General features: G+C 38.7%; 1 protein-coding gene and 1 pseudogene across 3 annotated transcripts in view; both read right to left on the bottom strand.

The window, feature by feature from the left end:
• PIK3CB (phosphatidylinositol-4,5-bisphosphate 3-kinase catalytic subunit beta) overlaps positions 1-15,549 on the bottom strand; it is a 186,342-nt gene that overhangs the window by 149,743 nt on the left and 21,050 nt on the right. The gene's annotated exons all lie outside the window — the stretch shown is intronic.
• On the bottom strand, positions 3,399-3,485 carry LOC125175846 (uncharacterized; annotated as a pseudogene).

Here is a 15,549-nt window from a genome sequence, read left to right on the forward strand (position 1 = left end):
AAGAGGTTAGAGTGGGAGAGAGCCAAAGCATAAGAGACGGTTAAAAACTGAGAACAAACTGAGGGTTGATGGGGGGTGGGAGGGAGGGGAGGGTGAGTGATGGCTATTGAGGAGGGCACCTTTTGGGATGAGCACTGGGTGTTGTATGGAAACCAATTTGACAATAAATTTCATATATTAAAAAAAAAAAAAACTGAGAACAAACTGAGGGCTGGTGGGGGGTGGGATGGATGGGAGGATGGGTAATGGGTATTGAAGAGGGCATATTTTGGGATGAGCACTGGGTGTTGTATGGAAACCAATTTGACAATAAATTTCATATATTAAAATAAATAAATAACAAAAACTGAAAAAAAATAAAGTAAAAAATAAATACAAAAAATACAAAAAAATAAAATAAAATCATGAAATAGTTAAGGAAAGCTCACAGAAAAAAGATTTTTTTTTAAGTCTTAATAGCAGGGGCGCCTGACTGGCTCAGTTGGTTAAGTGTCTGACTCTTGGTTTTGGCTCAAGTCATGATCTCATGGGTTCATGAGTTCGAGCCCCACATCCGGCTCTGCGCTGAGCATGGAACCTGCTTGGGTCTGTCTGTCTGTCTCTCTCTCTCTCTCTCTCTCTCTCTCTCTCTCTCTCTCCGCCCCTCTACCCCATGTGCACGCATGAACATTCTCTCTCTCAAAATAAATAAACTTAAAAAAGAAGCCTTAATATGAACAGACTCTTAATCTCATTCATTATAAAAATGCAAATCAGGGGCACCTGGGTGGCTCAGTCTGTTACATGTTGGACTTTGGCTCAGATCATGATGTCACTGTTCATGAGTTCAAGCCCCACATCAGGCTACTCTGCAGTCAGCAAGCAGCCTGCTTTGGATTCCCTGCCCCCCTCTCTCTCTGCCCCTCTCCTGCTTGTGCTTGATAACTTTCTCTCTCTCTCTCACTCTCTCTCTCTCTCTCTCTCTCTCTCAAACACACACACACAAATAAACATTTTAAAAATGCAAATTAAAACTACACTGAAGGGCATCTGGCTGGCTAAGTCTGTAGAGCCCATGACTCTTGATTTCAGGATCCTAACTTTGCGTCCCACGTTGGGCACAGAGCTTACTTACAAATAAGTAGAGAAAGAGAAATAAAACAAAACTACCCTGAGACACCATTTTCCATCTATCAGTTTAGCAAAACTCCCTGTTTTAAGGTACTTTCCTGGCAAGGCTGTGAAGAAATGTACATTATCCACCATAACAACAACCAAATGGTAATTATGTGAATTATGTGAAAGGTGTATAACTAGCATTATAGTGGTGAATATTCTGCAATATATACACATGTCAAATCATCACACTGTACACCTTAAACTTATATAAAGTTATATGCCAAACAAATGTCAAGAAAGCTTGGTGGGGAGAAATACACATTTCTCATAATCCCTTATAATCAGTGGGAGTCTGGGTCCAAACATAAGGGCATTTTGGCAATATCTATCAAAATTACAAAGATATATGGTCCTTGATTAGTAATATCACATCTGAATTTTTATTCCATAATTATATACTTGCTCATGGGCAAAATGACATGTACAAGGTAATTCACTGCAACACTGTTACAATAATAAAAAACTAGAACTAAAATGTCTACCAAGAGAGAACTGGCTAAATGATCCAAAAGGAAACCATACAAATTAAAAAACAAAACTGTACATACTCTTTGGAAAGATCTTCTATGAAGATTTCCATTGTTTAGTAATAAATACAATGTGTAAAGGGAAGGGTGGGAAGACCAATTTGTAAAACAACAGATATAATATGCTGGTTTTGGAATTGGTGGGTTTTGGAGGGGAAAGAAATAAGGGTTTTGGAGGGGAAAGAAATAAGAATCTGTGTTTTTATTAATATAAAGAAACTCTAGAAGGATACGTAAACTAATAAATAGTTCCCTGGGTGGGATAAGCACACTGGAGGAATGGGGTAAACATGAACAGGGTGGCTGAGGGCTAGGGGTGGGAAGGTTTACATTGTTTAACTTTTCTATGTTTAAAAAGTTTTCAATCCCATGGGAATCCATTACTACTAAATAGATCAGTAAATTAATAAGCCAAAAAGGGTCCAAATACTATCAATATACACACATGGTGACAGGAACTATGCTTGGTTTTTTTTTTTTTTTTACCATTTCTATAACCAAGATCCCAGCAATGCCCATCTATCTCACTGAAGTCTGTAGTGTGACCACGTCCATTTGGCTTAAGCCATCAGCCCAAGATCTCTAACACTAGTCTTCTAGAGAAAAGATATTTTCTCTGTAATTCTGTTTTCCTTTTCTCGGGTTCAGGGTCAACCTCTTCTCCCTTAGTAGTTTTGGTGTGTGTGTGTGTGTGTGTGTGTGTGTGTGTGTGTGTGTATTATTTCTCCAGTCACTTCAGAACAAAAGCCTCACCTAAGGATTCTCCTTCTTGTCTATGAGTCCACAGGTTAGACTTTTCTATTCACCAGCAATTCACCCTAACAACCAAGTCATGGTCTAATAAATAAGGGAACCTACAAAATGAAGGCATCCAGAGTTTGCCAACCAATAATATCTCCTCCTCAAACTAAAACAATGAGATAACCCATATCCTGGATTATCCTCCCTAATGAGTTTATCATCCACCTCTCATTTACCTAAAATGCAAAATAGTATGGTATCTATGCAAATGCTGCTCATTCCAGCACCCTGTCCATTAGCCCAACTCCTATGTACCTACGTCAGTTGAGGTGACTTCTTCTCTAGAGCCTTTCCTAATCCAAGACTCACTCCCATCCATGGGATCCTGCTGTGACCTGTGTGTGTCTCATTTATCACAGTGCATTGCAAATATGAGTTTGCTTATCTTCCCTTCTGGACTATGGATCCCTCAGGAAAAGGAGACAGTCATACTCATATTATAACCCAAGTACTCAGCAAAGTGCCTTTACAAATGGCAGGTAATCAAAAATGTTCAGTGACTGAATTAAAGAAACTACACATGTAGACAAATTGTGAGCATGGAGGAAATTCCACTTAATGTTCTCTTAACCCCAAAGGCATTTTACTTCATTCAGTCCCTGCTATGAAAGAAACAGCAACTCCAATAACACTTTCCCTTACTGATATCTATTAATATTCTAGGTTAATATAAAACAACTGAAAATATTATCTCAATCACTTCAAGAATGTTGCATAAAACTATGTTAAAAATGTGTGTCTATTAAAGGATAATAGTTGATGAAGTGCTAAATTTTTATGACCTTTTGTTCATGTTTTGTTTTTAAGAAATGATATAATGACAAAAAACAAGGATGTATAGTATCTTCTAAGAAGGTAGATAGGATTATAGGGATCAAGTATTCCTCCACATTGTCTTTTTTGTTTTTTGTTTTTAATATGGAACCCTTCACGAATTTGCGTGTCATCCTTGTGCAGGGGCCATGCTAATCTTAGTATATGTGCTGCTGAAGCAAGCACCACATTGTGTCTTAAACACTGACTTGTATGAGCTTTCCCATATGGGCTGTCCCAAGTGGCCTGATGAAAAGAAAGCAGAGAACAAAATAATCAACTATTCATATATAACCAAGAACTGTATGGCAGGTGCCTATAATTCAGAATGGGTTTCCAAATTTTATCAAATAATGGTAAAAACTAGGAACCAGAGAGAAAAACAAATTTTAAGGATGCCTGTTAAAAACTTCCTAGTTAACCATGAAACTGTCTTCCAAATCCAGGAATTCAGTAAAGCTTTCTGTTTTCTGTCAGAGAATGTTAAGGAACAGTAAACATAACTAGGAAATACATGGATGTATACTGAACCATGGATACACACATTTCTATTTATCTCTGTCTCTATCTAAAAAGACTAGTAATTTTATACTGATATCTCAAATTCCAATCTAACACAACATCGTTCAATCCATATTTACAATTCCCTTTTTAATTTTTTTATTTTTTTAATGTTTATTCGTTTTTTTGAGAGAGCGTGAATGGGGGAAGGGCAGAGAGGAAAACACAGAATCCAAACCAACCTCCAACCTCCAGGCTCTGAACTGACAGCCCAGAGCCTGATGCGGGGCTCGAACCCACAAACCATGAGATCGTGACCTAAGCCGTTGGATGCTTAACCAGCTGAGCCATCCAGGCACCCCTTTAATTTTTTTTAATATTTATTTATTCTTGAGACAGAGAGACAGAGCACAAGCAGGGGAGGGGCAGAGAGAGAGGGAGACACAGAATCGGATGCAGGGTCCAGGCTCTAAACTGTCAGTACAGAGCCTGATGAGGGTCTTGAACCCACAAAATGTGAGATCATGACCTGGGCCAAAGTCAGGCACTTAACCGACTGAGCCATCCAGGTGCCCCTACAATTCCCTTTACCACAGTGATAAATCTCTTTATCTTCAACATATTGGTAAACACATTCAATCCTAAAATATGTAAAGTAGTTACAGAATTCTTAATTCAAACCACTGTGAAAAACAATTCTACTGACAACAGTTCAGTATTTGTTTAGAAATTTTTTTGTTTTGAGCTTGTGGTGTATAGTCAAAATTCTGTGTAGTTAACTGGTTTAGTTTTTATTCTTTTTCCCTTTCAATGTGGTTGTTATTTACTAGAAAAATCCAGTTAGGTTCATTTGTTTGTGTCTTTATTTCACTTGGGCTGTTTTCTTTCCACCCAGATAGATTTTATGTATTTGTTTTTCATTATGTTAAACATTCATATAGTTCTAAAACTCAGACTTAACACAAAAAGATACTCTCACAAAAGCATCCCTCTCTCTATCCCTACTACTTCCATTCTCTTCCCCTTCATCCCTTCTACACCGTTTCCACCCAAATCCTGTAAGAAACCAATCTCAGTAGTTTCTGGCTTATCCTTCTTGTATTTATTTTGGCACCTATGTGCAAATACATATTTATATTCCTATTTCCTTCTTTTCTTACATAAAAGGCTAACACATTATAGTTATGCTTTTGCACTTTTTTCCATTAACAGTAGGCCCTGGAAATAACTTTGTATCAGTTCACAAGGCTCTTCCTCACTCTTTTCTTACAAGTGCACTGCACTCCACTATGTGGATGTACCACTGTTTATGGGTATTTATATTGTTTTCAATATTTTCACAATGCAAAAATGTAAACTAATGACATCCTCCTGTTCTGCATCCACTATCTCAGACACAAACAGAAACAATCAAAAAAACTGGCTCTACCTCTAAAACACACCAAATTCAACACTTGCATTGTTCCCGACACAGTCCCTGTCTAAGTCCTCATCAATACTTCTTGGCTGTTTTGCTCCAACACCCTCCTAATCAGTCTCTCGGCCTCTACTCTAGCCTCTCTACAGTTCATCTGTGCCAAAGCAACCCAAAATGTACTTCATAGACCATGAATCAGGTAACTCCAATTCCTTGTTTAAAACCTTTCAAAAACATCCCATTGTAACCCTACCTGAGTTGCACCTATAACCTGCAGAGACCCTATATGATCTGATATCTGTCAACCTCTGACCTCAGCTTCCACTCTCTTCCTCATTCACTACTCTTTAATCACACTGGTTTGCTTTCTGTTCCTCCCATAATTTGTTCCTTACTTTGTGCTTTTATACTGGCTGTGCTTTCAGCTTCAAATGTTCTGCCCCTGGTTATCTGCGACCTTCTAACATTCATGTCTCAACCAAAAATTACCTCTTCTAAGAGGCTTTCTGTGGACTGCCACAGTTAAGCTATAACCTGGGTCATTTTATACCACTTTATTACCTTCATAATTCTTGTTAGTGCTTATAATTCTCATTTATTATTTACATGTTTGTTTCTTCCACTGGAAAAGGAGGAAAGATAGATTTTCTTTAAGATTTTTTTAAGGTTTATTTGTTTATTTTGAGAGAGACAGAGAGAAATGACAGGGAGGGGGGTCGGAGGGGAGTCCCAAGCAGGCTCCACAGGGTCAGTGAAGAGGCCAACATGAGGCCCAAACTCACAAAACCCTGAGATCATGACCTGAGCCAAAATCAAGAGTCATACACTTAACCCAGTGAGCCACCCAGGCACCCCTAGGATTTTATTTTTAAGTAATCTCCACACCCAAGGTGGGGCTCAAACTCACGACCCAGAGATCAAGAGTTGCACACTCTACCGACTGAGCCAGGCAGACACCCAGGAAAGATAACTTTTAATCCATACAACTTTAACTTTGTTATTTTTTAAACTTTCTCTAAGTCTGAAATTATTTCAAATAATTCTCCATGGAATTGCCTATTCTGGACATTTTATATAAATGGAATCATTAAATACTTTTGTGAATGGTCTCTTTCGCTTAGCATTGTTTTCAAGGTTCATCCATGCTGGAGCATGTATAAACGTAACTGCACTCCTCTTTAAGGCTGAATACTACTCCACTGTATGGATGAACTACGTGTCATTACACATTCATCAGCTGAAGGACATCTGGGTTGTTTCTACTTTTTGGCTATCGTGAATAATGTTTTGAACATTCATGTACAAGTCTTTGTACGGGCATGTGTTTCAATTCTTTTGAGTATATACCCACAAGTAGAATTGCTGGGTCACACAGTAATTCTATATTTAACTTTTTGAGGAATTGACCACTATTTTTCCAAAGTGGCTGCACTATTTCACAATCCAACCAGCAACGTATGAGGGTTCCAACTCTACATGTTATACTTGTTATTGTCCGTGTTTTCATTACAGCCACCCTAAAAAGTGGTATCTCTTATGTTTTGATTTGCATTTCCTTAATGACTAATGACATTGAGCAATTGCTCATGTGCTTATTAGCCATTTGTATAACCTCCTTGGAAAAATGTTTACTCAAACTTTTTGCCAACTTTTAAATTAGATTATTTAAGTTTGTATTACTGAATTATAAAAGTGTTCTTTATATATATTCCTTATCAGATATATCCTTTGTTACTATTTTCTCACTGGCCATCTATTTGAATGAGGATCTGAGTTTTCCTATCAACTTAACCACCTGGTTCAGAAGATCTCTATCACTATTAGCTAATAACCATAACTAGCATATTAAAAACAATTTATAAAAATGTTATATCACTGACAATGGTCAATTGAAACCTACATTTTATAGGAAATATAAAACTGCATTTAGGTAGTACTAGGACTCAGAATACGCAAATTACTAATGTGTTGTCAATGCTAAGTGGTAGTGTCCAGAATACTTTTTCACTTTAACAATTCACACAAAATCAAAAACACAATCTTCTAAACTCCTTATATTTAAAAATACACATAGTAAAACAGCTTTTTAGAGTACTTCACATGTAAGGATAGAAATGAGCACATTTTAGAAACTTCCTATTTAGGACTACAGGAGCAGGAAAAAACTTCTCAACCTGACAAACAAGACATTGAGTGATCCACCTCTTCCTACCTATCTTCTGCAACTCCCTCCCACTTTACATCCCAGGTGGAAATTATTTAAATACTTGTGACTGAGCCCTAGTATCACCTCCTAGGGAAAATCCTTCCTTGACCACCTTGCTCCTAAGAAATAGTTTAAAATTTTCGGGGCACCTGGGTGGCGCAGTCGGTTAAGCGTCTGACTTCAGCCAGGTCACACTCTCGCGGTCTGGGAGTTCGAGCCCCGCGTCAGGCTCTGGGCTGATGGCTCAGAGCCTGGAGCCTGTTTCCGATTCTGTGTCTCCCTCTCTCTCTGCCCCACCCCCGTTCATGCTCTGTCTCTCTCTGTCTCAAAAATAAATAAACGTTGAAAAAAAAAATTAAAAAAAAAAAAAGAAATAGTTTAAAATTTTCTATTCCAATGGTTCTCAAACTTTTTGGTTGCAGGTCCCCTTCACACTCTTAAAAATTATCAAGGACTCAGGGGCACCAGGCCAGCTCAGCAGGAGGAGCATGTGACTCTTGATCTCAGGGTTGTAAGTTCAAGCCCCTCATTGGGTGTAGAGGTTAGTTAAAAAAATAAAATCTTAAAAATAAAATTATTGAGGGGCACCTGGGTGGCTCAGTGGGTTGAGTATTTGACCTCGGCTCAAGTCATGATCTAACAGTTCATGAGTTCGAGCCCACGTCGGGCTCTGTGCTGACAGCTCAGACCTTGGAGCCTGCTTGGGATTCTATGTCTCCCTCTCTCTCTGCTCTCCTCTATTCACGTTCTGTCAAAAATAAATAAATATTTTTAAAAAAATTTTTTTAATTATCAAGGACTCAAAAGCTCTTAAGTTATATCAATATTTGCTGAACATGAAGTTAAAAACAAGGATTTTAAAATATTTACCATGTAAAAATTAACAGATCTATTAAATGTTTATTTAAAACATTTTAAACATATTTTAACTTTAAAAACCATAATTTTCAAAACAAAACTTTTAGTGAAAAGAGTAATACTGCCTTATATTTCTGCAAATCTACTTAAATGTCTGGCTTAATAGAAGACAGCTAGATTCTCTTCTCTGCTTCTGTATCCAATGTATTGGCATATCACAAATTATATTGCCTCTGGAAAACTCCATCATATATTTGTAAGCAAATGACATCAAAAAAGCAAATAATGTCTTAAGTTATGAAAACAGATTTGACCTTACAGATCCTTATGAGCTCAGGGATCACTAGGGCCCCCATACTGTGAGAACCACTGCTCCATTCTGGGCTCCCACAATACTCTGGATTGGCTCTATCACTTGCACTCACCACACAACATCAGAATTATCTGTTCATTTGTCTTTCTTAAAATTCCTTGAAGCCATGAATGCCAAAGCCTTCGACTTTGCATCCCCAAGTGCCTCATACAGCATATACCATATATCCTCTCAATAAACACTCCACAAATAAGTATTACTATATAGGAAATATATAGTAAACAAGAAAATAGTCATACACCTTAATATCAAAAGGTATATGTGAATAAAGCAGATTTTTCCATGGCCAGTTCTTTAGCTAACAGAAATGCACAAAAGAAAATCTTGCATTTATAACAATTCCAGAAGTTAGAATAAAGGATACCATTCAGACTTGGTCTGACCACACTAGATTAGACCTTTTCAAAGTTCAGCCCTGAGGGAACAAGGAAAGCAGATCCTAAAAAGTATCTTAGACTGTAAACAAACACCCACTGCTCCAGTCTTCTGACTAAATAAAAGTATCCACCTCTGTAACAAGACAATTTACCCACTGTTTAAAAAAAATGGGTGGGGAGGAGTGTTGGTGTTAAGGTAGGGAGAGTGCCAGTGACTGATGACTAAGACTCAAACAGGTATTCCCAGCTCATGAATTTCCTGAAATTTTGTCAATCAAATTAGAATGTGAAAAAATGTATTTTCCTGTCTTTATTTGCATTGATTTTCAAATCAATGCCACCTTGCATTTTTATAAATGAACATCATCCTCCCAGAGCGACTGGGTGGCTCAGTCAGTTGATCGGCCAAGTGACTCTTGATTTCGGCTCAGGTCATGATCCCAGGGTCATTGGATCAAGCCCTGTGTTGAGCTCCATGCTGAACATGGAGTCTGCTTAAGGTTTTCTCTCTCTGTCTCTCTCTCCCTCTCCCACTCTCCTTCTGCCCCTCTCCCTGGCGTGAACTCTCTCTCACTCTCTAAAATAATAAATAATAATAAATATCATCCTCCCAATCAAATTAAATACCAACATCATAACATTATTGAAGATAGGACACATACGTGCATCTCTCACTTACACCTAGCCCAGTACCTTGATGCTCAACCAATATGTTTAGGTTTGTCCATTAATTGGATATATGAAGAAGTACTTGCACCAAGGAAAAAGAGATCCCTTTCCAGTAAGACTTAGGATGGGTTGGGATGGGATGTCACACTAACCAAGATGAAGAGAAAAGCTCTTTGAACAATTCTCAGGAGTGATGGGGAAATTCAATGCAGAGCTAAAAGAGCCTGGGGCTCTAGGGGAGCAGCCTGCACACCCTAGAGAAATGGCCTCCTTCCCTAGGTCTGTACTCTAAACTGTAAAATGAAGTTCTAAAATGCAGCTGGCCTCCTTCCCTAGGTCTGTACTCTACACTGTAAAATAAGCTCTAAAATGCAAAGGCTCTTGGCCACCCTTTTCAGGAAGTCTTGGTAGCTTGCATGCCCAAGAAAGCCCCAACCCTTGGCAGAACAAATCTGACATTCCAAAGGTCTGAATTTTGACTGGAGTCAGCTCACTAGTATTCCATATATTGGCAAAGCACTCATTTACTGTTAAATCACTTACAACAAACAGATTAGAAATGTTACTACTTTTTCTAGATAAGGAAATAGGAACACAAGTAACCTGACAAATTATTTGACCTCTTCTGGAGAAAAAGCCATGAGTATTTTAGAAAATAACAGTCATCAAAATAATTTCCTAGCTCCTATTATAAAATTTAATAAAAGCAGAACTCTTATTAAACTTTTAGTAGTTAAAATCACAGAATATTTTTGCATTAGCAACACACCGTAAATACAGAACCAGTACAAAGACATTCACTTTGGCAAAACCTTAGAACACTGGTTATAGAACCATAATATCATGGTTTAGAAAATAAGTGTTTCTTCTAGTTTTCTTGTCACAGGAAACTAATATCCATTATGTTCACTAAAATTTCACTATATTCTAAATTTTATTTATTTTTATATTACCTAATCAAAAAGCCTTCTATGGCCTTTAAGTGGATATAACATTATTCTCATTTGATAATCTCATCAACTATTAAGAATAGCTCTACAAGAGGTGCCCGGGTGGCTCAGTTAAGCATCTGACTCTTGATATTAGTTCAGGTCATGCCGTCACGGTCATGAGACCAAGCCCCTCGTCTGGCTTGGCACTGAGCATGAAGCCTGTTTGGGATTCTCTCTCCCTCTCTATCTGCCTCTCCGCCACTTGTGCATGTGTGCACCAGCTCTCTGTCTCTCAAAATAAATAAACATTAAAAAAAAAAAAAAAAAAAACCAGCTCTACAATATAAGCTGTAATCTGGTCATTAAATGCAAGATACACAATTCCTTAGGAATTCTTTTTCTTTCCTAGGTATACTGAGAGTAGCCTTTAACAAACTCATTAAGAATAAAAAATCAGGGGTGCCTGGGTGTCTCAGTTGGTTAAGCATCCAACTCTTAGTTACAGCTCAGGTCATGATCCCACAGTTTGTGAGTTTGAGACCTGTGTCAGACTCTGCTCTGACAGTACAGAGCCTGCTTGGGACTTTCTCTTCCCCACCCCCCTCTCTGCTCCTCCCCTGCTCCTGCTGCTCACAATAAATAAATAAATAAACAAACAAACAAACTTTTTTAAAAAAAGGAATAAAAAAATCAGCATTAGAAAATCCACTTCCCATTTTAAAAGGATTTGTCCTTCCCCTTATGAAAAGTATCGGAATTTCCTTAATTATATCAGCATGAGCAACAGGTTTTATATACACTAAGAGAAAGATGGGTTAACATACTATCATAAACACATCAGTGCTTTGTTTATAAAATCTTAAGTGGTTTATCAGACTTGAAAAGAAACATTACGGAGTACCACCAGTGTATTCATCCAGCCACATGATAACTAAACATGCTCAGCAGACAGAGGAACCCCAGGAATGACTAAATTGGCATCATCCTATTTGGTCAAGGCTGGGACTGAAGACAGAAGGCTCTGAATCTCAGGGTATCTGGCACCTATTTATTCAAAATTATTCTGGAGTAAGTTAGACTTGAAAAGAGACCAATAGGAGATAAAGAGCTAGAAAGACCAACAGAAAAATAAGCTAACATTTATGTAGTGAGAGGATGGGCAATTTCTGGAGTTACACAGGAAAACAAGTAGAATGGCCAGTGGTGATGCTGCCCATGGCTGGATGTTGAAAAACACGATCATCAAAATACAAGAAACTGGGACATTACAGGGATCCCTATGCAGGGGAAAAGAGGCTTACTTTTTACAATAAATTTTTGTACTTTTAAGCTTTATACTATACGCAATCATTCCATGGCTCCTATAGCTCTTTGTGGAAGTGCCCACAAACACATAAATTATATCCATACACATAGATTTGTTAATCACTACTCTGAATTTGAGCCATTTATTACAGTATGTCAATTTGCCTTGTTTCTTTCAATGGTCATAATCCAGATCTTAGATCATACAGAATCTGAACAAAATGTTTCAGAATAAAATCTAAATGTTATTTATTCATTACAGGATTGCTTGTAATGTCTAAAAACTGTAAACCTAAAAGTCTACCAATAGGGAGCTGGTTAGGTACATAATGGTATACCCACGTAAGAGAATGCTACGCATGCAACTATTAAAAAAACAAAGTCTCGGGGCGCCTGGGTGGCGAGTTGGTTAAGCGTCCGACTTCAGCCAGGTCATGATCTCGCGGTCCGTGAGTTCGAGCCCCACGTCAGGCTCTGGGCTGATGGCTCAGAGCCTGGAGCCTGTTTCCGATTCTGTGTCTCCCTCTCTCTGCTCCTCCCCCGTTCATGCTCTGTCTCTCTCTGTCCCAAAAATAAATAAACGTTGAAAAAAAAAAACAAAAAAACAAAAAAACAAAGTCTCTAAATGAAAAAAAAAACAAAAACACAGCAACACTCAGAACAATGTTTGGAGTACACTATCATTTTTATTTTTTAAAAAAGTTAGGAGATATATAAAAACATATGTATTTGCTTATATAAGCACTCAGGAAAAACGCGTTTGTAACCACTGGTTGCCTCAAGTAATGAAAACTGGGTGGCTGGACAACAGATAGAAGGGAGACTTTTCAGGGTGGCTCAGTCGGTTGAGCCTCTGACTCTTACTTCCAGCTGGGTCATGACCTCATGGTTCATGGGTTTGACCCCACATCCAGCTCTGCTCTGACAGCATGGAAGCCTGCTTGACACTTCTCCCTCTCTCTCTGTCCCTCCCTCACACATGCATGTGCCTTCTAGCTCTCTCTCTCTCTCTCTCTCACTTTCTCTCAAAATTAATAAACTTAAAAAAAAGCCTTTTAACTGTATGCTTTGTTTCCTTTTGAATTTTGAATCATAGAAGTGTATTACCTGTTCAATAATCAATAATTAAAAAATTAAAACTAAACCCAGCATCTTGAGGCATCTAATTCCCGTACTTACCTCACTTGCTAGCATTTTCAATCCCCTCCTACCAACCAGATCTTTCCTCTGACTCCAGAAACATACATACCTCACTCGTCCCTCTTTCCCTTCTTCCCATCCTTTTCCTTTTCCTTCCTTAACAGCCAACATCATCTCCATTAGTCTCTCCCTACTAGCTCCCTTAATGCCTGTAGTCTAGATTTTGTCCCAACCCTCCACTGAGAAAGTTTCACCATCAAGTCCTTCAAGACCAAATTCAAGTCTGGTTTCCAGGATGTCTTCTTTTACCAGTCCAGCTCACATTGACCTTGGTCTCCTCAGAATCTTAAGGATTTTTAAAACACAATTTAGCATTATACTGTAGGTTGTCTTACAGTGCTGGTTATTTTATTTTATTTTTTTTTCAACGTTTATTTATTTTTTGGACAGAGAGAGACAGAGCATGAACAGGGGAGGGGCAGAGAGAGAGGGAGACACAGAATTGGAAACAGGCTCCAGGCTCTGAGCCGTCAGCCCAGACCCCGACGCAGGGCTCGAACTCACGGACCGTGAGATTGTGACCTGGCTGAAGTCGGACGCTTAACCGACTGCGCCACCCAGGCGCCCCCTGCTTATTTTATTATGTCTTGTACCCTAAATCAAATTAAGGGCTGGGAAAAAATGGATTTATAAATACCATGACATGGTATTTCAACTGACTTTATTAGAACTCTTTATTCATCCTCTATGTGGGGTGACTACAATGTACAGAACAATGTACAATATTTAGAGTACACACTTTTTAATATTTTTTTTTTTGAAAGAGAGGGAGAGCATGAATGGGGGAAAGGCAGAGAGACAGGGAAAGAGAATCCCAATCAGGCTCCATGCTGTCAGTGCAGAGCCCAATAGGGCTCGATCTCACAAAATGTGAGATCATGACCTGAGTTAAAATCAAGAGTCAAGACACTTAACCGAATGAGCTACCCAGGCAGCCATAGGGTATGAATTTTTAGCCATTGCTTGCCTCAGGGAATGAAAGTGGATGGCTGGGGAATGGGTGGAAAGGTAAGTATTTCTCTAGGTTCAATGTTCCTAAGGCCCAAGGCTTTCTTCAGTTTAATTCAAACATTATCAAGTGCCTACTGTATGCCAGGCACTGTGCTAAGTATTTTAGTGGTGGATGCAGGGTGAAACTAAATTGTAAAAGACATTACAAGAGATGGTTCTCCACCCTAAGGGGTAAATAATTAGCTACGGGAATTTCAAAAGAATGGGGTGAAAGCTAAGACAAAGGTATAGGATATAAAAGTGGGGCTCTTAGTGCAACCTAGACGGTTTTGGGGAAAAGTACACCTGAGATGAAAATGAATAAGAGCAAAGTTTGGAGGTAAAAGGGAGCAGAAAGCTTTCTCAATGTGGATGGATGCTACACTAACAGCTCTGTATGAATTAACACATGATGAGGTATTATCCCATTTATCCCATTTTACAGATGAGGAAACGGAGGCATACAGAGGACAGATAACTTGCCCAAGATAACATGCTAATAAAGATGATTTCAGGGGGCACCTAGGTGGCTCAGTTGGTGGAATGTCCAACTCTTGATCTGGCTCAGGTCATGATCCCAGGGGCGTGGGACTGAGCCCCACATCAGGCTCCAGGTTGAGCATGGAGCCTGCCTGAGATTCTTTCTTCCACCGCCCCTTCTCCTCTCCCCAACTTGTGCTCTCAAAAAAAAAAAAAAAAGTCAAGCTTTCTTTAAAAAAGAAAACAAAAACAAAAACAAAAACGGGGCGCCTGGGTGGCTCAGTCAGTTGAGCCTCTGACTTGGGCTCAGATCACAATCTCACCGTTGGGGGGTTCAAGCCCCATGTCAGGCTCTGTGCTGACAGCTCAGAGCCTGAAGCCTGCTTTGGATTCTGTCTCTCTCTCTCTCTCTGCCCCTCCCCTGCTGGTGCTCTCTCTCTCTCTCTCTTTCAAAAATAAATAAACATTACAATTTTTTAAAAAAACAAACAAAAAAAACAACTATGAACTCAGTCTGGTCCCAAGACAGTAACAGAAAGGTTGAGTCTTGGGTTTCAGTACTGCCTTGGGAAGACCAGGGCTATTTCACTCCTATCCTTATTCCTCTCTCCTTTTTTCCCTCCAATCATTCTTCTAGCTTTTCCCAGATTTTCTCCTGTTCATCTTCCTTCCCTGCTCTATCAGCATCATAGCCTTTCTCTTTCTCTGTCTCCACACATATCCTGCACAAACTGTATCATACCTGGCCACTATAAAACTAGACAAAACTGTAGCAGAAAGATTATAGATAAAATTTAAATGTCCATTCATACACAAATAGAGAAAAATATTGACAACAAAATAATTAGAAGCCATGAAAAGGAATAAAACAGTTCAATACCTAAAAACTATCAAATATATTGGTAACTGACAAACAAAAGACACAAAGAACAATGAGTATGC

The sequence above is a fragment of the Prionailurus viverrinus genome, chromosome C2 (assembly GCF_022837055.1).
Source record: "Prionailurus viverrinus isolate Anna chromosome C2, UM_Priviv_1.0, whole genome shotgun sequence".
Taxonomy (NCBI): domain Eukaryota; kingdom Metazoa; phylum Chordata; class Mammalia; order Carnivora; family Felidae; genus Prionailurus; species Prionailurus viverrinus.